The sequence below is a fragment of the Macrotis lagotis genome, chromosome 1 (genome assembly GCF_037893015.1).
Source record: "Macrotis lagotis isolate mMagLag1 chromosome 1, bilby.v1.9.chrom.fasta, whole genome shotgun sequence".
Taxonomy (NCBI): domain Eukaryota; kingdom Metazoa; phylum Chordata; class Mammalia; order Peramelemorphia; family Peramelidae; genus Macrotis; species Macrotis lagotis.
In genome coordinates this window covers 633,038,230-633,061,070 of record NC_133658.1, presented here as the reverse complement: position 1 = coordinate 633,061,070, position 22,841 = coordinate 633,038,230, and the positions used below count along the sequence as shown (strand labels likewise).

At 33.4% G+C, this 22,841-nt stretch overlaps 1 protein-coding gene across 1 annotated transcript in view; it reads right to left on the bottom strand.

The window, feature by feature from the left end:
• The window catches only part of ARHGAP15 (Rho GTPase activating protein 15), an 871,958-nt gene that overhangs the window by 745,044 nt on the left and 104,073 nt on the right, over positions 1–22,841 (bottom strand). The gene's annotated exons all lie outside the window — the stretch shown is intronic.

The window sequence follows — 22,841 nt, the reverse complement described above, 5'->3', positions numbered from 1 at the left end:
GAGAGGGAGGAGAGAGACTTCATTTCAGATACAGGAAAAAGGGTGTGAAGAAAGGTAAGCAGGTAGACAAATATATATATATATATATATATATATATATATATATATATATACACATACACATATATATATATCAATCAAATGTTTTCTCCATCTCTGAACTTCACTTACAGTTATATTCTTTTTTTATGTTCAAATTCATCTCACATACTTTATTTTTTAATTGAGATTTTATTTTTCCAAAACTTTTTCAACATATATTCATATGCATATTTATATTTTTGAGTTACAAAATTCCCTTCCTTCCCACCCTTCATTCCCACCCTCCTCCCCTCAACAGCAGTTAGGTTAACATCATTTTGTGTTTGTATGTCTGTGTGTGTGTGTGTGTGTGTGTGTGTGTGTGTGTGTGTGTGTGTGTATGTGTGTGTGTATCTCTCTCTCTCTCTCATTTACATCTACCTCTATCTTTACATCTATATCTATATCTACATCTACATCTATATCTATATCTATACCTATATCTATATCTATATCATCTATATCTATATCTATATCTATATCTATATCTATATATTTGAATTAAACATGTTTATAGATTAGTCATTTTTGGTAAGAGGAATTAAGATTAAGGAAAATAAGTACATGAATTTAAAGTAAATGTAGTGTCCATCAGCTTCTGAAGGGTTTTTGGCTTTGTTTTGTTTTTTTTTAATTTTATTTTGTTTTCCTTCATCAGGATGGGAATAACATTGTTCATAGTAGATCTAGTAGGGTTTCTTTGCTCTTTGAACTGCTGAGAGTAGCTGCTCCTATCAAGGGTGATCATACTACATTGTTGTTAATGTGTACATTGTTCTCTTAATTCTGCTCTGGTCAGCATCAGATTCTGTAATTCATTCCATTATTCTCTAGGGTCCAAACATTTATGAATTGTTAAATAGAACAATACTATTCCAAAAAATTCATATAGTCTAACTTGTTCAACCTTTCCCCTAATCGAAGGGCATCACCTCAATTCCCAATTCTTTGCCACTACAAAAAGAGCAGTTATGAATATTTTAGAACATGTGGGATTTTCCCCATTTTCATGATTTCTTCTGGATATTGGAATTTCTGGATCAAAGGTTATTGTCAATTTTATGGATCTTTGCTCTCCAAAATGCTTGGATCAGTTCATAACTCCACCAGCAATGAATTAATGTCTCAATTATCCCACAACCTCCCCCAAAATTGATCATTTTCCCTTCTTGTCATCTTAGTCGATCTGATAGGTGTGAGGTGACACCTCACAGGTGTTTTAATTTGCATTTCTTAAATGAATAATTATAAATTTGATGCAATTTTCTCTATATTTTAGAAATGAGAACTTTATCAGAAGTCCTAGTTGTGAACATTATTACCCACCTTTTGGCAACATTGAGTATATATATATATATATATATATATATATATATATATATATATATATATGTAACTTTTTAAATTTAATATACTCAAATTCATTCTTTTTGCAATTTAGAATGTACTCTATTTCTTGTTTGGTCACAAATTTCTCCCCTTTCCATACATCTTATAGAGTATAATATAGTATAGTATAGTATAGTCTATTAATTTATCTATGGTGTACCATTTTATGCCTAAATCTTGTACTCATTTTTACCTTTTTTTTTTTTTTTGCATAGGGTGTGAGTTGTGGGTCTATGCCTCTTTTTTGCCATATTGTTTTCCAGGTTTCCTAACAGTTTTATCAAATAGTAAGCTATTATCCCAGAAGCTGTTATCTTTGAGTTTGTCAAACAGATTACTGTAGTCAATTATTACTGTTTCTTATGTACCTATCCCAGTACATTGATCCTCTATTCTATTTCTTAAAGAGTACAAGGAAGTGTTGATGATTGAAGCTTTATAGTATAGTTTCAGATCTGAGAGAGCTAGGCCACCTTCTTTACATATTTTTATCAGTTCCTTTACTATTCTTGACTTTTCGTTGCTACAGTTGAACTTTGTTAATACTTTTTTCTAGCTTGTCAAAATAATTATTTGGTAGTTTCATTGATGGCACTGAGTAAGTAATTTAAGATGGGGAGAATTGTCATGTTTATTTTATTAGCGCAACCTAACCTTGAGCAGTTGACATTTTTCCAATTATTTACATCTGACTTTATATGGTTGAGAAGTACTTTGTAATTTTGTTGATTGAGTTTCTGAGTTTGCCTTAGAAGGTAGATTTCCAAATATTTAATGCTGTCTATAGTTACTTTAAATGGAATTTCTCTATTTCTTGCTCTTGAACTTTGTTGTTCATATATAAAAACACTGATGACTTATGTGTTTATTTTATATCCTGCTACTTTGCTGAATTTGGTACTTGTTTCAAGGAGTTTTTAGATGATTTTCTTGGGTTTTGTAAGTATACCATCACATCATCTGCAAAGAGTGGATGTTTTGCTTCCTCATTGCCAATTCTGTTTCCTTCGATTTTTTCTCCTCTTATTGCTAAAGCTTACATTTCTAATACAATATTGAATAGTAGTGGTGAAAATGGGCATCCTTGTTTCACCCCTGATTTTATTGGAAAGGCTCTGAGTTTATTTCCATTATATATATAATACTTGTCAATGGTTTTAGCTAGATAGATACTGCTTACTATTTTAAGGGAAACTATTCCTATTTTTCTAGTGTTTTTAATAAGAATGGATGTTGTATTTTATCAAAGGCTTTTGCAGCATCTGTTGAGATAATCATATGATTTCTGTTGGTTTTCCTACTGGTATGTTCAATTATACTGAACCATCCTTGCCTTCCTGATATAAATCCTATCTGATCATGGTGTATTATTCAACACTTGGTGTAATCTCAGTGCTAAAATTTTATTTTAAATTTTTTGCATCAAGGTTCATTAGGAAGATTTGACTATTATTTTCTTTGTTTTGGTTCTTCCTAGTTTACTATCAGTTTAATTAGTTATACTGACATCATAAAAAAGGAATTTAGCAGAACTTCTATTTTTAAAAAAAATAGTTTATGTAGGGAATTAATTATTCCTTAAATGTTTGATAGAATTCACTTGTAAATATCTGGACCTGGAGACTTTTTCTTAGGGAGTTTATTTTTTTATTTTATTTTATTTTATTTTAGGTTTTTTGTAAGGCAAATGAGGTTTGTTCAATTTCTTTTTTCAGAAATGGGGTTAAATAAGTATGTATTGTATTTTTGTATTTTTAAAATATTTATCACTTTCACTCAGATTATCAAATTTATTGGCATATGCTTCCGCATAGTGGCTCCAAATTATCCCTTTTTCCTCACTGGTGGTTAGGTCACCCTTTTCATTATTGATACTGGCTATTTTGTGATCTTCTTTCATTTCTTTTTTTTTAGGTTTTTTGCTAGGTAAATGGGGTTAAGTGGCTTGCCCAAAGCCACACAGCTAGGTAATTATTAAGTGTCTGAGACCGGATTTGAACCCAGGTACTCCTGACTCCAGGGCCGGTGCTTTATCCACTGTGCCACCTAGCTGCCCCTTCTTTCATTTCTTAAATCAGATTAACAAACGTTTTATTTATTTTATTGTTTTTTAACCAATACTTAGTTTTATTTATTAGATCAATGGTTTTCTTGCTTTCTATTTTATTAATCTCTCTCTTGATTTTCAGAATTTCTAACTAACATTTAATTGGGGATCTTTAATTTGTTCTTTTTCTAGCTTTTTTAGTTTCACACCCAATTCATTGATCTCCTCTTTCTCCATTTTCTTCATATAAGCATTTAGACGCAGATTGCAGGGCTGCATCTCTTTGTCATATTCTTGTATATAATTATTATTTCCATGATTTGCTATTTGATCCAGTCATTATTTAAAATTAAGTTATTTAGTTTCCAATTAGTTTTTGATTTATCTTTCTATGACCCTTTATTATATGTAATTTTTATTGCATAATGATCCAATGCATTGATTATTTTTGCCTTTTGCATTTAATTATAAGGTTTTTATACCCTAGTACATGGTCAGTTTTGGTTTAAGTGCCATGTATTGCAGGGAAAAAGGTATATTGTTTTCTATTTCCATTAAGTTTTCTAAGATTTTATTCACTTTCTTAACTTCTTTCTTGTTTATTTTGTGGTTAGATTTATCTAGTTCTGAGAAAGCAAAATTGAAGTCCCCCATAATTAAAAGTTTGCTGTCTATGCCTCCTTGTAATTCACTCAGCTTTTTCTCTAGGAATTTGGATGCTATACCACTAGGTGCTTAGATCTTTAATAATGATATAGCTTCATTACCTATGGTGCCTTTTAAGAAGATGTAGTTTTAATGAGATCTATTTTTGTTTTTGCTTTTTCAAAGATCAGGATCCTTATCCCTGATTTTCTTTTTTCTTTTTTTTTTTTGGTTCAACTGAAGCAAAATATATTTTGTTTCATCCTTTTGTCTTTACCTTCTGTGTATCTCTGTGTATTCTACTGTATTCTCTGTGTATTCTATTTTGTATTAAGTTTTCTAATTGTTTCTAATTGTTGTTTTCCAAATCTCTCATCTCAGCTCTATTCTAAGCAACCTGAGGGCAGGGACTCATTCGCTTTGTGTTTATTCATGGACTCTACCAATGTAATGTTAGACAAAATGATTGATTTGAAAGAAATAGACCACAAAATGTGCCTTCCCTTACACCTTAACTATTAGTCACCCATTAACATTACATTCTGCTCTTCTGTACATAGTTTTCTCCAAAGTAGCTTTCAGTTATCTAGAGGTAAATGGACCATTTTTATGCTCAGCTTCTTTAAAGTTTTCCACATCTCATGGGCATAGAATTGCAAAACTGAATAGCATCCTAAGTATCATTTAGTCTAATACTAGATAGGATCAGCAGCATAAAGCCAAATTGGAGAAGGGTTTTATATGAACACTGGTTGAACCTGAGCATGTTGGTGAGTACGATTCTGAAAGGATTGGAAATGAACTCTGTAGCCCTCAGCTAGTCAGTATGGAGCTAGGTTCAGATCCCCAAATTCAGAGTGGCAGAAATAGGTGCCAGAAGGAGTCCAGTATCATAATGTGATACCTCCAGGAGAAGCTGTGGGAGCCCTTGGATCAGTTATCTTTTCTTTGTGAAGGACAGGGTCACCCTAGATGGCTTCACTCCAAGAGAGAGATCTATGCCTCAGAAAGCATCATAGTTCCAGCAGCATCTGTTGAAATCTTAGCTCTACGGAATATATTAACAGCAGAGCCATATAATGCTATGAATAGTAAACTTAAAGCTGTTGCCCAGTGTGTCATACTGATAAGTAGTTCAAAACTAAAAGGCAGAAGGTTTGAGAGGAATGACCATGCTGATGGTTAGCCCACCCAGAGGCAGGTTATGATGTATCTGATTGTCATCATGTAGCATAGTCTAATGCTTACCTAATAGTGAGGATACTCCTTGATGCCTTGCTGATACAGGAGGAATTAAAACCATTTAAAGTCAAGAGACTGGCAGCAGCCAAACCATATCCAATAGTTCTGTGTCCTATAAATCAGAACAATTCTGATAAAGACAAATTAGAAGGGCACTGAATACCCTCACTATAATAAACATAATTGTGCAACTTATGCCTTCAATCATTTGGTTGGTTGGTGTGGTCATCTTTGATACTGAAGGACTACTAGTAGTAAACTGAATGTCAAGGTCACCTAGATAATTTGTGAACTGGGTGGGAATCCATGACTTCTAATCAAATAGGGGAATAATCTTCTTCCTGCACTGCAGGACCAAAAGATGCTCTCAAAAACCCAATTTAATACTAGTGAATAATTAACTTATATAAAGTAAATGTAATATTTAATTGGTTTCAAAGTCAATGTTAACACATTACTTCTAAAAATTAGTTAATTCTCTTCTCTCCTGTAATTATAACTAAGTCTGTGTATATGTGTAAACATATTCAAACAATTGGGCAAAAATTAAATTTCAGTTAAAATCTAAGGAAAGAGAAAAAAATTCAATAAATTGACTTTCTACTTCTGAAAACAATTCTTTCTTTACCTAACTAGACATTGTATCTCATGATCACAGGACAAGATCTGATTGTTAAGGTGTTCCTAATTTCCTGAAGTAAAAGCAAAGATCAGAATGTGAGTACTTTGGTGAAATGTTAATATATATTCCTCTACAAAAGCATTTAACTGAAGCAAAAGTCTTTACTCAAATGTGTAATTAGCCTTGGAAATATAAAGCTGAAGAGAAGACAGGATATGTGTTTCTTGGATATTTTTCCCTATGCCATTGGACAAGCCCTTACCTCACTGACAGTTGTTGAAGCCCTCCTTGTTCTGACGTCTGAGGGGAAAAAATGGTAACATCATCTCTAATCTCCCAAACTAGAAATGATTTTTCATCCTTTCATCACTCATTTTATTTTATGTTTTTCATAGGCTTGTGGTATATTTAACTTTATAGTTACTTGCTTTCCCCTTTATCATTCCTACTAAATCATATATCCCTTAAAGAAATCAGCCCCCTCCTTTCTCTCTCTCTCTCTCTCTCTCTCTCTCTCTCTCTCTCTCTCTCTCTCTCTCTCTCTCTCATATTTCTTATAGTGTTTTTGCCCTTCCTTTGCAGATAGTAGGCACTTAAATATTAATTAATTAATAAATATCCATTGAATGGATTGGAATGAGGGTTTTAGCCAAAATAATAATTTCATTTTTGTTGTTTTGTTGTTTTATATCAAGCTGATGTCTTGGTAGTACTCAGTAACTGTGCATATGACTGATTAGGAGAATAAAATAGAATAAAATAAAACAATGACCACCAGCCCTTCTTTACACACAGTACAAATTCTTAAAACTATTCTTTAGACTGAGACTGAAATTAGTATTTTTAGTGTTGGGCTGAATTATCTATAAATCCTGTAACTAGGTCATATATATCAATTATAAGCAAATATTGTATAGCAAAATATATTTAATATCCAATTGTAATAGATCACTAAGATAGGTAGCAAGAACCAATTCTACCCCATTGTTTACCATAAAGGGGCTCCTGATTTAGTCAGACAGATCAGATTTTATGACCCCATTACATTCACTTAAACCCATTCATCCAGTATTATACTGACAGTCTGGCAAAAACTTATTCCAATTATGAATCTCTCAGTACTTTAAGAATGATTTTGTAATCCACTTTAATTAGACCTAAGTACCTAAGCTCATTCAGAAATTATTTTGATAGCTACTATATAAAATCACCAGCTATGTTTTAATCTATTTATTTTTTTTTATTTTTGCTTGGACTAGTATTCTGAGACAGAATAAAGAAAATGGTTTAAAAAAAATAAATAATGAAATATATTAAAATAAAGAAATTGAAAGGAATGAGGGCGAGTTTTAATATTTGGTTATTTCATTCTGCTCTAACTTCTTCCTCATGCCTCCCTTGTCTATAGAAGAATCCTACAGAAAGGTAAATTTTTCTTTCCTCTCTTCTATTGCCTTGCAGGTATCTGATTTTCAATTTTTGATTTTGCTTGTTGCTGTTCCTCTCCTGGCTCTTGATCCATTGTTTGTATCTGGTTTTCTGTCTCCTTCTTGCCCTTCTCTACATCTTTTTCCCGTGCTCTTCTGGCTTTGTTGGCCAGGTGTATGGCATGGCAATGGTAGAGACTCTTCATTAAAAAAAAGCAATCACAAACAAAGCCTTCCAAAAAAGAATTATTAAGAGTTCCTGTAATACAAATAATAAGATTGTTTTTCTAAAATTTTATACTATATCTTCCTCTTTGCTCAAAAATGAAATCTAGTTCATTAGAGGTTTATAATAATCATAGAATATGAAGCTTAGACTTAATATGTAAATGAGATGATGACATTTGTTTATGTGTGTACGAGTGTGAATGTGTGCATGTGTGTGTGTGTGTGTGCATTGTTTGCATCAATTGAAAAATAAATGTAAAATAATACTGGGTTTTTTGAATAAGGCAGAGGGGTTATTTCAGAAGAAGAATCTGGGACATATAAAGGAGAAGAATTTTGTGCCATAGAGATGTTCAACTAAGAATTGACCAAGAGAAGATAACAGAGGAGATGGTGTTAAATTCAAAGCTCAGGTACATGCCTGTGATCCTGCTGTTGTCTATGTGTTGAGAACAGACTTTTGCTCATACTCTTATTATTTTAAAGCTAGGGATAGAAGAACCTGGCAGACTTTAGGGTTCGGCAAAGTGTCTTGAACTGTTTTGCAAATGTTTTGGGTTTGGCAAAGCACTGATTATGTTTTGCCAGTTTCTTTTCTCCTTCATTTTAAAACCCCTGAGTATTTCAAGGGAAATTTAATCCATATGTTTCTGACGCATTTAGCCTTAACTCATCAAAATGTTGTTTTGGAAGAGGTATTTGATGTCTAAGAAGGTCTTATGAGCTTTTTTAATGAGGCTTTCACTTTTGAACCAGTGAGCTACATTTTTTTCTGCCACCATACAATCAGATGCTTGGCTCAGGAGGTAAGCAACAGTCAAAGGTGCTTCTTTCTTTGTTGATATATGAAGTGTGAGAGAATACTCCCTTTATATTCATCTTCTCCTTAGGTTCTCCTTTTCACTATTCTCACAGTCTTTATGCATCTTTCCTCAAAACATGTAGAACTTTGGTCTGATAGTACCCCACCCATTTCTGTCCTGGGCAACATCTTACAGGAAATTTAATTGTCTTATAACTTAATGGGAAGGGAGTAAAGAGTGGTTCAATATGCCTGGGTTTTCTTGTTGCTTCTACTTTCACTGTACATTAAGTGCAAATGGAGAAGTACATAATGAAGGAGAAGTTATGGTACTTTGATGCTGTAAAAAAGAGGAAAAGAGTATTGTTACTATAATCTACCAAACTCTATGTTGAGGAGACTTCTCCATCCTTCATTCCTTCCAATTTTTTTGTCTCTTCCTATCTATTAGCTTATTCTTTGATGTAGAAAATCCAAATTCAACACATCCTTAAAAATTAAACAAATAAAAAGAAGAAAAGCACTTAATTTGATCCTACCATCTCCCCAAGTTAAATCACTCTCTTTTTTCCATTACCTTCATAGCCAAATTTCACAAAAGAGTCGTCCTTTATTGCTGTCTGCATTTTCTTAATAATATTTGATAAATGCTTGCAATCTGAAACCCATGGCATAACCCTTTGAGAACACTTTCATAGAGTGTTATTGCAATTTAGGAAGTAAAAGAGCACCTTATATTTCTTAAAAATTCTAGAAGGGGTGAAACCAAGATAATGGTATGCTCTAAAGCAGATATCTCCCAACAGTTTATTACAGGCAACTTTAAAATAACATGTAAATTTGAATTCTGGAGAAACAAAGTCAATAATTGAGTTACCTCAATAACACTTACAAGTTTGGAAAAAGGTGTATGTTGCTGAATGTGAGCCATCCCAGAGTGCACATGGCAGAAACACACTAGCTGTTGACCTTGGGGGTTACAAAAGTAGAAGTGGTTGTGGGAACTTTAAAACCAGAGACAGTATAGTGATTGGGCAACTGGTCAGAGAGACAGAGAGACAAGTAGCCCTGTGCTTGTATTGGACATGGGACAAGGCTCTATGTGGGAACTCCATTGTTTATACCCACTTTTGGGTCAGAGATTCACAGTAGAGAACACCTTCAGTTATAAGGGATCAAGGAGCCTGAGAAGCAATATTCCTTGTGGTCTAAGGGAACAGAGATTCTGGGAGTAGTTACTATTCATTTTGCTGGAGCATGCATTGGAAATACTGAGAAAGTTACAAAAACCCAGAACTAGTTCTGAAAACAGCAGTTCAAAAAATTCTAAAGCTTTTTCTTGGTCCATCACCACCCTAAGGGATAGATTCCTACTTTAATATCAAGTTCAATAGTTTGGAAAATAAGCAAAGAAAAATAACAAAAAGAACTTAACAATAAAAAGTTATGATAGTGATAGTGAAGATCAAGATACAAACTCAGTAGAAGACACTGATATTAAAACTGCTACAATTAAAGCATCAAAAAATCTCCACATAAATTGGAGACAAACTCAGTAAGAATTCCTAGAAGAGTCAAGCTTTATTTTCAAAAACAAACTGGCAGAGAAAAAAATGGGGGAAGAAGTGAGTTAAGAAAATGAGGAAAATGTACAAAATTTTGCTTATCAGATCTATGGATGAGGGAAGAATTTATAACTAAACAAGAAATAGAGAAGATCACAGGATGTAAATTTGATAATTTTAGGTGCACTAAAGTAGAAGTCTTTTGCACAATCAAAACCAATGCAGCCAAATTAGAAGGAAAATAGGAATAGAGGGAAACTTTTTACAATGAGTTTCTCTGATAAAGTTCTCATTTCTGAAACATATAGAGAACTGAGTCAAATTTATAATATTTCATTCTTCAATTGATAAATGGCCAAAGGGTATGAACAGGCAGTTTTTAGATGAAGAAATCAAAGCCAACTATAGTCATATGGAAAATTGCTCTAAATCACTATAGGTAAGATAATAGCAAATTAAACAAATCTCAGGTACCACTTCTCACCTATCAAAATTGATAAAATGACTAAAAAAGGAAAATGGTGGATGGTGGAGGGGATGTGGAAAAATTGAGACACTAATGCACTGGAGTTGTGAACTGATCCAAAAATTTTGAAAAGCCTTCTGGTATATTATATTCCAAGCCCTATGAGATTTTTAATGTAGTTGCTGCTAAGTCCTGTGAGATCCTGATTAAAGCTCCACAGTATTTGAATTGTGTCCTTCTGGCTGCTTGTAATATTTTCTCTTTGACTTGGGAGTTCTGGAACTTGACTATAATATTCCTGGGGATTGTTTTTTTGGGATCTCTTTCTCAGGGGGATCTGTGGATTCTCTGCATTTCTATTCTGCCCTCTGCTTCTAGGATATCAGAGCAGTTTTCCTGTAGTAATTCTTTGAACATGATGTCAAGGCTCTTTTCCTGATCATGACTTTCAGGTATTCCAATAATTTTTAAATTATCATTTTTTAAGTTTTTTTTTTCCATATCAGTTGTTTTTTCAATGAGATGTTTCACATTTTCTTCTAATTCTTCATTCTTTTGGTTTTGAAGTATTGATTCCTGATTTCTCATAAATTCAGCAATCTCCCTGAGTTCTATTCTTTGTTTGAAGAATGTGTTTTCTTCAGAGAGCTTTCTTATCTCTTTTTTCCATCTGGCCATTTCTGCTTTTTAAAGCATTCTTCTCCTCAATAACTTTTTGAACTATTTTATCCATTTGACCTAAACTGGTTTTTAGCATGCTATTTTCTTCAGCATTCTTTTGGATTTCCTTGACTTAACCTGTTGACTTCATTTTCATGTTTTTCCTACATCTATCTAATTTCTTTTCCCAGTTTTTCTTCTAACTCCCTCATTTGATTTTCAAAGTCTTTTTTGAGCTCTGTCATAGCCTGATCCCAATTTCTGTTTTTCTTGGAGTCTTTAGATGCAGGAGCTTATGCTTCCTCATCTTCAGACTGAGTGTTTTGATCCTTCTTGGACTCACAGGAAAAATATTTCTCAATGGAGTTCCTCTTTTTTCTCTGCTTGCTAATTTTCCCAGCCTAAGCCTATTTTTGGGGGTGCTTCCTGAGCTTTTGGGACACTCCCATAAGGATCTCAGTGTGTGAGGCTCTGTTCTCCCTCTTGGTCTGTGAATGAGCATAAGCACCCCCTCTTCCATGGGGCTGAGGTGGGGGGGCCCTGCTGTTCTATGGGGGTGGCCTAGACTGTGATCAGGATCTGAATGTGGTCAGAACCCCAGCATCCTGGTCCAGGGGCAGAGCTCAGAAGTCTCTCTCCACTACCCTGATTAGGTTCAATGGGCTCATGCTTACTGTCTCTGCCTCCTTCTGTTTCCTGGGTCTGGACTGCCTTAGCCATGCTACTAGCTGTGTGGCCTGAGGGCTGGGCTTCCTGTGCTCCCTTTGGCTGAGGTTCCCCCCCCCCACTGTTCCCCTAATTTGTGCCCAATGCTCCCCTGGGGTGTAAGTCAGGAAACTCCCCCTCTGCTGTGAGCCACGGCTCCCGGCTCCTTGGGGCTGCCTCCTGGAGGCTGAAGTTCTTTCGCTCTGGTGGGCCACCCCTCCAAACCCGGGTAGCAGAGCCCTTCTGCTCTTTTCCAGGTTACCTTGAGTAGTAGAACTGCCTCACTGGGTCCCTCTGTGTGTTCTGTCTCTCGAAAATTTAGTTAGAGTCCTTAGTTTTGAAGATTCATAAGAGAGCGCCTAAGACATGATCCTCTCTTGTCTCCACCTTGGCTCCGCACCCGATATTTGAACTTTTTAAGAACTTCATCATTATTGGGGCAGTTTGACTGATTCTACATAGAGTAGATGTGATTAGATTATGTTGAGATTATATTAAAATGAATGATTGAAAATGAGGAATGTATTGGAGAAGGGGGAAATGAAAATGAAGAATGGGGATGATTAACCCATATAAAATAAGTAATCAAGGAAGAGCTTTTACAGTAGAGGAGGAAAATGGTTGGGATGGGGTGGGACTGCTTAAACCCTTCTCTGAATTGGTTCAAAGAAGGAAGAATATTGGTTTATGTATTATATACACATCCAGGTATATATTTATGCATATGTGTATAAGTTTAAATATACATGTGTGTAAATATGTGTGTGTATATACATGCATGTGTATATGTATCTGTATTATATACATACATTTGTAGATTTTATTACATATAGATATCTAAGTACCCAACAGGGAAGTAGGAGAGAAAGGGTAGATTAAAAAAGGCAATATTTAAAGGCAATATTTAAATCAGAATATTTAATATTTAAATCAGAAACAAAATATACCTTAAAGCAGGGGTAGGAAATCTTTTTTCTGCCAAAGATCAAATTGTAAACATATTAGCCTGTTATTGTTCAACTATTTAATTAATTCATCCTTAAAAACATTCCTAGATTCATTGAATTGCAAGCCCACCTATTATTGCCTTGGCAGTGCAAGGCCAAATGATTTTGCAGGTCTTATATGTTCCCCATTCTGCTTTAAAGGAAGAACAAAATAAAAGAGAGAGAGAGAGAGAGAGAGAGAGAGAGAGAGAGAGAGAGAGAGAGAGAGAGAGAGAGAGAGATTAGATGGAAGGAAATATATAGTTTGTAAATATAACTATGAATTAAATGGGATAGATTCACCCATAAAACAGAAGTGAATAGAAGAATGGATTGGAAACTAGGGTCCAATAATATGCAGTTTACAAAAAAATATTGAAATAGACACACAGAGTTAAAATCTGGGACTGGAGCACAATACACTATACTTCAGCTGAAGTTAAAAAAGACAGAAGTAGTAATCATTAACTCAGATACTGCAAAAACAGGCAAAAAATAGACTATTAAAAGCAATGAATAAGGAAACTACAACTTGCTAAAGACATAAAATGCAATGAAATGATACTGATATTAGACATATATTCATCAAATGTCATGACATCAAAATTCAGAAAGAAACAGTTGAATGAATTAAAAGAAGAAATAGAAAGTCAAGCTATACTAGTGGGGAACTTCAACTTTCTCTTCTCAAAGACTAGGTAAATCTAATTATAAAATAAGTTATAAAGAACTTAAGGAGATAAGTACAATTTTAGAAATTAGATTCACTAAGTCAAGAAAATTGAATGGAAATTAAAAAGTTGATATACTTTTCTCCAATCTTCATTTCAGCTTCACAAAAAATGACCATGTTCATATACAAACAAAAATTGATCATGTATGAAGGTATACAAACCAATGAAGAAAAGCAGAAATGTTAAATGCACCCTTTTCAGAGCATAATACAATAAAATTGCATTCAAAAAAGCATGATAAATTAAAACATAATTGCAAATTAAACAATCTAATTGTAACGAATAAGTGACATTATAATGTAATGTCTTTGAAGTGACTTTAAGTTAGGCTGTGTTGTACTGTTATCAGCTCACTCTCTCCAATGGCAAGACAAAAGTTAAGAGCACTGGTGATGGTTTGGGATGTAGTGGATGACCTGGGCATCTTCAATTTCTGATAAGCCTCTATGCCTTCCAGAGTACCTGCTTCAGCTGCCTTCACAACCAATGGAACAAATTGTTCTCATCCTCCCATTTTGCCAGGGGAATTTTTCACATCATTGTGTGCATAAGAGCGATATATAGAATTCTGGGGGTTCAGAGGAGATATCTGTGCACCCTTCACAAGAGAGAGCATTTGAACTGATACTTGAAGGACAAGTTATAAGGAGTATCTATCAAAAAGCTAGAGCACATTGTATATGTATTAGGGATAAATTGGATACCTTCTGAATAGATCAGGGGTGAAAATAATATAAATTAGCACCATTATTTAATATTGTATTGGAAATGCTAACTACAATAAGACCAGAAAAAGACATTGAAGAAATTAGAGCAAATAATGAGGAAATACCAGTACCTCTCTTTTTCAGATGATATGATGGTTTACTTAGAAAAGTCTAGAAAATCAACTAAAAACATGGAGGGAATTAACAGCTTTAGCAAAATTTCAGGATATAAAATAAAAACCACATAAATCATCAGCATATCTAAATATATAACAGCAACACCTAGCAGGGGGTAAAATCCATGACTGGACTATGATTATTCATTGGTACACCTTGTTTTTTTTTAATTTTTGTTTTGTTTTGTTTTAGCTTTTTAACAGGGCTTTGAGCTTAAGTGACTTGCCTAAGGTCATAGAGCTAGGCAATTATTAAGTATCTAAGGTCGAATTTGAACTCAGGTCCTCCTGACTCCAGATAGAGCCAGTGCTTTAATCACTGCACCACCTAGGTGCCCCAGTCAGTATACTTCATTTAAAGAAATGGTATAGGTAAAAAAGGGAAGTCTTGTCAATCAAAAAATTAAAACAGCGAATACATCTAGTCATCAGATTTGGGAAAATCATTTAGGTAGAAATTTGGTCCTATTGAACAATCAGTTAAATAGAATTTATTAAGTGTTTATATTTCCCAGGCACTGGTTAAATACTGGACATGCAAGGAAATGCAAAATTAAAAGTGTAGTTCCTGATCTCAAAGATGATCATAGTCTAATAGGGGAAACAGCATGCAAATAATTGTATATAAATATGACTTATTCAGGATGAATTGGGGTTAGCTTAGCAAAGACACTAACATTCAGGGTAATTGGGAAAGGCATGTTAAAGAAAGTGTTATTAAAATTAAGAATGAAAGGTAACCAAAGGATCCAAGATGGAAAGATGAAGAAGGGAGCATAGCCAACTTGGGAGAATAGCTAATGAAAATCATCAGAGAAAGGTGACAGCATGTCCTATATGACGAATAGCAAGAATGTCAATATTGTGGTGTAACTAAAAAGGACTGAATTGCAAGACTGGAAAGGTCAGGAGAGAGCACATCATAAAGGTCTTTAACAAGACTTTTATTTATTTCTATAGGCAAAAGGGAGCCAGTGGAGTTAATTGAATAGGGAGCTAATATGATTAGATTTATTTTATTTAGAAACATCATTTTGACATTTGTGTAAAGGGCAGATGGGGAGGCAGAGAGACCAACTACTGAACTATAGTAGTCTAGGCTTGAGATGATGTGAGTCTGTACCAGGGTGATAGCATAACCCCAGAAAACAAATTTTTTCTCTGTTCCTAATATGTGTAAGGCATTATACTAGCTAAGGGGGATACAATGACAGAGTAAAATCCAACTCTGCCCTGGGAAAGCTTACATTTTACTGCACTTACCAATCTACTGGGAAAATTCAAACAAAAAAAAACCATTGCTTCTCAAAATTAATTTGATTTCTTACCTAGTGACTCAGCAGCAGAATCCTATCAATTCTAACTGGACAAAATCTCTTGGCTCTGTGCCATATTTTCCATTCTTTGAATCCCTATACTATTTCTTGCCCTCATCACCTTCTCTAGATTATGGTACCTAGAAAAAGGCAACAGCTTCTCTTTGGTCCATATTGCATACTTCTCTGGCAGATTAATCTTTCACTTTCACAGAATAAATTGTTAAACCTCTATGATTTTATAAATTTAAAATTGCTGTATTCCAGTTTGGGGGAAGTTTTAAGTTGACCTTTATTTATTTGGTGATATATTTTTTCATTTTAAATTTTAAAATAAAGCAAAGAAAGAAAAAAAATTTTACATAAACAATAGAGCGTAAGAAAGGATTCAATATAAACAGTAAATTTCCATTTCAAAAAAATAGTCTATGTAATAAATACTTCACATTGTTTTCAAAACTCCCCAGCTTTTCTTTTCTTCTTCTAGTTTTTCTTCTGTTCTCTCCTATTCCCTCTTGTTTTTTCCTCCCTCTACAAATCAATTAAATATGATATAGATCTATAAATATATACACACTCATATATCTATACATATATATATACCCAATTATACATATGCATAAGACAATAGTATGCATATCTATATTATTTCTTCCTATGGAGATGGATAGCATCTTCCTTCATAGGTTCAAATCTTTTCATATTTTTCTAAATCAACCAACTTATCATTTCTTATATTACAGCAACATTTCAGTACAAATATATCTTATCTCAGATATTGTCAATGATAGTTTTTCCTCCCAAATTTTCTGCTTTCCTTCTATTTTTGACTTTCCTGGATTTATTTATTCAAGAAAATTTTAATTTAACATAATCAAGATAATCCAATTAATACTTCAACTATATTATTCACATTTTATAATATAATTTAGAGTCTGGTAGTACTGAACTTCCTTTACTCCACTTCCCTTACTTTGAAATATTTGACCATTTGTTCTTCCAAATGAATTTTGTTATTATGTTTATAATACCAAAATAATTTTAATAATTTAGTTGGAATTATATAGAATACATAAATTATTTAGGTGAAGTTGTCATTTTTTATATTGACTTTACCTACACATGAAAAATCAATATTACTCCATTTATTTAAAAGTGACTATTAAAAATGCTATATATTTATGTTTATGTAGTTACTCTGACTGTTTTGGCAGGTATGGCAGGTGCCTAACACAGTGACTTAAAGTTAGTCAATATAGTCAACATATTTTTTTAAAAAGATTAGATCTCAAGTTCATTTAGTCTAGAAATTTAAGGGCTCCTTATATTCCAACATTGATTAGCCCATGAACTTTAATCTGTTTTGTTTTCTATCTGAGCCAAGACATCCCTTTCCCAGGGAATGTATTGACTTTGTCTATGTGTGTGTGTGTGTGTGTGTGTGTGTGTGTGTGTGTTGCAAGGCAAATGGGGTTAAATGACTTGCCCAAGGTAACATACCTAGGCAATTTATTAAGTGTATGAGGCCAGATTTGACCTCAGGTACTCCTGACTCCTGGGCTGGTGCTCTATCTATTATGCCACCTAGCCTCCCTGAACTTATTGAGCCTTATTCCAAGGAGGCTACCTATCATCCACTGCAGTTCAAAATTCCCCAGCTCAGTAGCCCCTGGCTTTAAACCTTCCAGGCAGCAGAGATTTTGATTTTGCACCATCTTGGTTAGCATATAGTAAACAATAAATATTTATTGAAGTTAATCATATAATTAGAGCTTTATGAGGATTTTAGAGGTCATTTTAAGATGATAAATTTAGAATTAACAGAGACCTAAAAACTATATAGTTCAAATCCTTTGCTTTAAAGATGAGAAAACAGTCTCAGAAGTTGTGACTGGCTCAAAGTTGCACCAGAAATAAATGACAGGAAAAAAAAAATCTTATGCCATAATAGCCAACGCTCTTTTCTCTGTATTATATAGTTTTCTTTCAAACCTCTTATTTACAGATGAGGAAAGTGAGACTGAAAGGAAGAAGATTTATAACTGACTCTATTTTTCTAAATCCTAGCTGCCTGTGGGTGAAGGGTCTGGCTTGTAATCAAATACACCCTCAGCTACTTACTAAATGTATGATTCCCAGACAAGTCACTTAACCCTGTTTGCCTTAGTTTTCTCATCTTTAAAATGAGCTGAAGAAGAAGACAGCAAATCACTACAGTATCTTTGTCCAGAAAAAGGGTCACAAAGAATTAGATACTATTAAAAAAATGACATCTTACCATTCAGCTTTAATACGTACTAAGAAAAGCATTTTATTCCCCAAATTCTACCAAGTATGGTAATGCTTGACAGCAAGACTATTTGTAATTATGAAATTTGAAGAAAAATTTGGTCTCATCAAATGGCATTTCAGAAAAAATATTCTATATTTTATTTTAAAATAAGAACACATAACACATATTGAATGACTTTCATCTTCAAAGCCCTTCAAAAATATTAATTAATCCATAAAAAGATATCAGACTCAAAAAGTGAAATCTGCAACTGCAGACTTATTTAAGAAAACCTACTTTGCCCCAAGCTATGGTAACTGTTCACAGAGCAATCCTACTCCAGAGAGAGTGAAGGGTTTTCCAAAATTAGCCATATTCTTCTTCTGACACCTACAGGGTTATTTGCAAATTTATTACATTCTTTTGACAAAAAGAAGGAAAAAGAAAAAAAGATAAAGATTTCAAGTCATGTATATACCTATTTTCTTTCTGCATTTCTAAAAGAGGAAGCCAGAACAAAAAGACAATTACCCTGAAAAGACTTGTCTTCATGTCTGACTAGATAAATATTTGAGGTTTTGGAAAAATTCACCATCAGATGTTTACTTATTAACCACATATTCTAAAAAAAAATTAAGGATATCTTCCTATTTCAGTATCCTGATTTGCATGATAATGTGGTCCAAATCTTTATCTTCTCCTTTTCATTAAAAAGGAGAGGTGTGTCCCTAGTGAGCCTTTTGATTACATCATGGATTGCTTTTTTTTTTTTTTTTTTGGTCAATAGGGAAAATTTGTTTTCTTCTTATTATCATAAAAGAGTAGGCAATAAGTGTTAACTCATTGTGACCCCAATCCTTCTCCACAAAACAGTTGCACCTGATCACTGCAAGACCATTATTAGATCAGTCTCAAAACAAGTCTCACTTCAGGAGGAGACATGAGATGTCAACCAGAGGGTATGCCAATTATCCTAGATTTGAATGTCCCCTGCAGTTGAGTATAAACACTGTGGCTGAAAATAGGATAGGAGTATCCTCAATAAAAGGAGACAAGGACAGTGAGACTAGGGCATTCTGCTAGAAGTTATTGAACTGGATATTCCACATACTAGTATTATGCTGTGCACATGGAAAATTGTTGGGTCAGTTACATAATGCAAACATCAGACAAAAGATGAAATATCTCAATGACACTGGGGCACTTGAGATACTCTATGTGGGAAGGTCTTCTATGGAAGAATTATATAGTAAAACATGAGCCAAAACTGCATAGACAGCTAGGTGATACAGAGGATATTGTAGGGTACCTGGAATGAAGAACTAAGTCCAAATCTAGCCTCAGATACCATCATTTCACTTATGATGGACTCAGTTTCCTTAATTGATAAACTGGAGAAAATAGTAACATTTATTTCTCAGGCTTGTAGAGAAATCAGACAAGTTGATATTGATAAAGCAGTTGGTGAAACTTAAAGCACTATATATATATATATATATATATATATATATATATATATATATATATATATGTATATATGATAGCTGTTGTTATGATGAGGGGGAGTATCATGATACGATAACTGGACCACACAGCAGGGAGAGGTTATAATTTGCTTCTGTGAATGAAGGAAATTGCAAACCCACTTAAGCATCAAAGTAAAATACCATCATAGAAAGATTTGTGTTTTCCCCCCCAAAATAATTACAAACACAATATCCTATATATTTTATCTATTATCTGATTGCAATTGCTAAAAAAGTTACCTTAAGACTAAGATCAAACTGATAAGCAGAGAAACTAGAAATGTCTTAGTAAAGAAATACATAGGGTAGGCAGATAGGAAGTAAAGGAAGGAAGGAAGGATCGAAGGAAGGGAGGGGGGAGGGAAGGAGGGAGAAGGAAGGAGGGAAGGTGGTGGGGAAGATGGGAGGGAGAGAAAGGAGGAAAAAAAGGAAGGGGTAAAAGAAAGAAGGAAAGAAGGAGGAAAGGAAGGAAGGATAGAAAAGAAGGGGGAGGAAGGAAGAAGGGAAGAAAGGAAGGCAGGAAGAAAGGGAGAGAGGATGAATCTATTAAATGCTTTCTACGTGCCAAATATTATATTAAGTCTTTTGCAAATAGTAACAATCTTAGGATACTTATTTTATAGCTGAGGAAACTCAGGCCCAACTTCCTACTTCTCTTCCTGGTAGGAATAAAAGTACCCTTTGGAGAAAGATGGGGTAGAGAAGAGACAAGATTCTGTCTCCCTTTAAGCCACATATTAGGACAGTCTTCACCACAGAAAGGCCCTCATTTTCTTACATTTGGGTTTTTCTCTTTCTCCCTATAATTATAACAATGGAGACACAAAGACAACAATAAAGCAATTAAAGCTGAATGATGCAAAATTAAAATGACCCCACTTTTCTATACTAGGGTATATTTAACATCTATATTAAACATCTAAATTAAACACTTAAAATAATGTCTAAACTACTTTTCCACCCTCTTATCTTCTTATAGTCTTTGATTTAAAGTAATGGATTCCTTCAAAATTCTAAAAATAAATTTAAAAAAAATCTCATTTTACTTGACTTCAACTCCCTTGTTATTATTAAGTCAATAAAGTATTTTATGTTGTACTGAGTAGTCTGATAGGCCCAGAAAGATATCCTATAGAAGTACTATTGGACCTGATCTTTGCTCTCATGAACCTTGAAATCAAAACAAAGTGAAAAACACTTTAAAAAATGTTGACAAAAACACATTGAGAAATGCCTGCTAAATTTTTGTAGGACTTGTAGGGACTGAGGGAAACAATGAAGTTAGAATAGTAGAAAAAATATTCTAGATAATAAACAAAAATTACATGCAAAGATGCTTTGGAATCAGTAATGAGATACATAATCTTTTGGGATAGTTAAAGAAGCTGATAAAACTAAAGGGAAAGGGTTGATATTTGAGAGTAATGGCATAAAAGAACCAGTAAGTAATGGAGAGGTCAGATTTTGAAGTCAGATAAGGGAATTAATATTTGACATGATTAAAATTGAGAAATACTTAAGTTTTTAGAAAAAATAAATGATATGGTGCAAGAATTATTTAAAGAAAATAATCAAATTTACTATTATAAATATATATACATATATGTATATATATATATATATATATATATATATATATATATATATGTATGCATTCTGTTCAGTGTTTTAGATTTTCTGGGCCACAGTGGCCAATAAAAATTTGTCAAGGTTCATATATAAAATTTAATATTTTTAATGATTACAGTGTAATTATATTATCAATGAGTATAGTAATAAAATGCAATAATAGTCACTGGAAGCCCTCAGACCATAGATTGGACATGCCTGCTATATAGGATAGATTTAAAAAGAAGAGTTGGAATAAGAGAGCCCAAATAAAGACATTTGAAGTTATCTAGATGGATAATCCTGAGGGCCTGGATTAAGTTGATGGTGATGGGAATGGAACAAAAAAATGGATATAAAAATGCATTTCAAATAAAAATTTTATGTATTTTTTATTTATGGAAAAAACAATCATTTCTATAATGCAATCCAGGAAAAATAGATAATTGTATATGAAACTGCAAATCTACTATGTACAACATGCTAATCCTTTCAAAACTACAACAGAATCATCATATAAATTTATTTTTTCCTCCTCTCTTCCCCCTGCCCTAAAGATGTACAAATAGCTGTGTGTGTATATGTGTGTGTATAAAATTATTCTAGACATACTGATAAATAGTTAAACATTTAGTTATCATTTTTTTCTCTGGATGCAGATAGTTTTTTCTTCATATATCTTTATATATATATATATATATATATATATATATATATATATATATATATATATATATATATATATATATATATGAAAGGGGATTGCATTTTCTAAGGACAAAGATAGGGGTCATTTGAATATAAAGCTGATTTGGAAGACAGGGATAAGAAAATTTATAGAATCACAGAATTTGTGAGTTGGAAGGAACTCCAGGGAACATCTTGTCCAATCCAAACCTGAAAGAAATACTTACTATAACATACCTGACCAGGGATTAAGACTCTGCCTGAAGAACTCTAAGGAAGAGGAAACCTTCCCCCACCCCCCAGCCTCTCAGAATAACCCATTCTACTTTGGAGGCAGATTTTCCTGGCATCAAGCTTAAATTTTCATCTTTAATTTTTAATCTTCTGGAATAAAAATGCCTTTCTTTCTAGAATAGTCTTTCAGATACTTGAAGAGAACTATTTTGCACCTTCTCATCTAATCTTTTCTTTATAAGGTTAAACATGTGATCTTAACAATATCAGATTAACCTACTCTGGGCACTCCCCAGTTTATACAAATCCTTGTTCAACTATATTATAGGCAAGGAAACATGAACATTTTTCTTTCTGGTCTCAAACTTCTCCTCCAAAGGTCAATGATATCCTCTTATTACTCTCCTTAAACAACTCTATAACCTTTTTATAATCCTTATTTTTACTGCACTACATTCCATTTGAGATCTGAGAAAGTCAGATTCCAATTTGCCTGTTTTCTCCTTATTCCTAGAAGTTTGATACTGTATTAGCTATTTTGGCAGCAATGTCACACTTTTTGTGTCCTTCTAAAATCCTTAGATGTTTTATTAGAATGACTTTTTGTCTAATCATGTCTTCCCAGTACTGTCCTTGTAAGGTTGATTTTTTCGTATCCAGGTGTAATCCTTTATATTTATTTCTAATGAATTGCACCTTAATGTATGAATTGCACC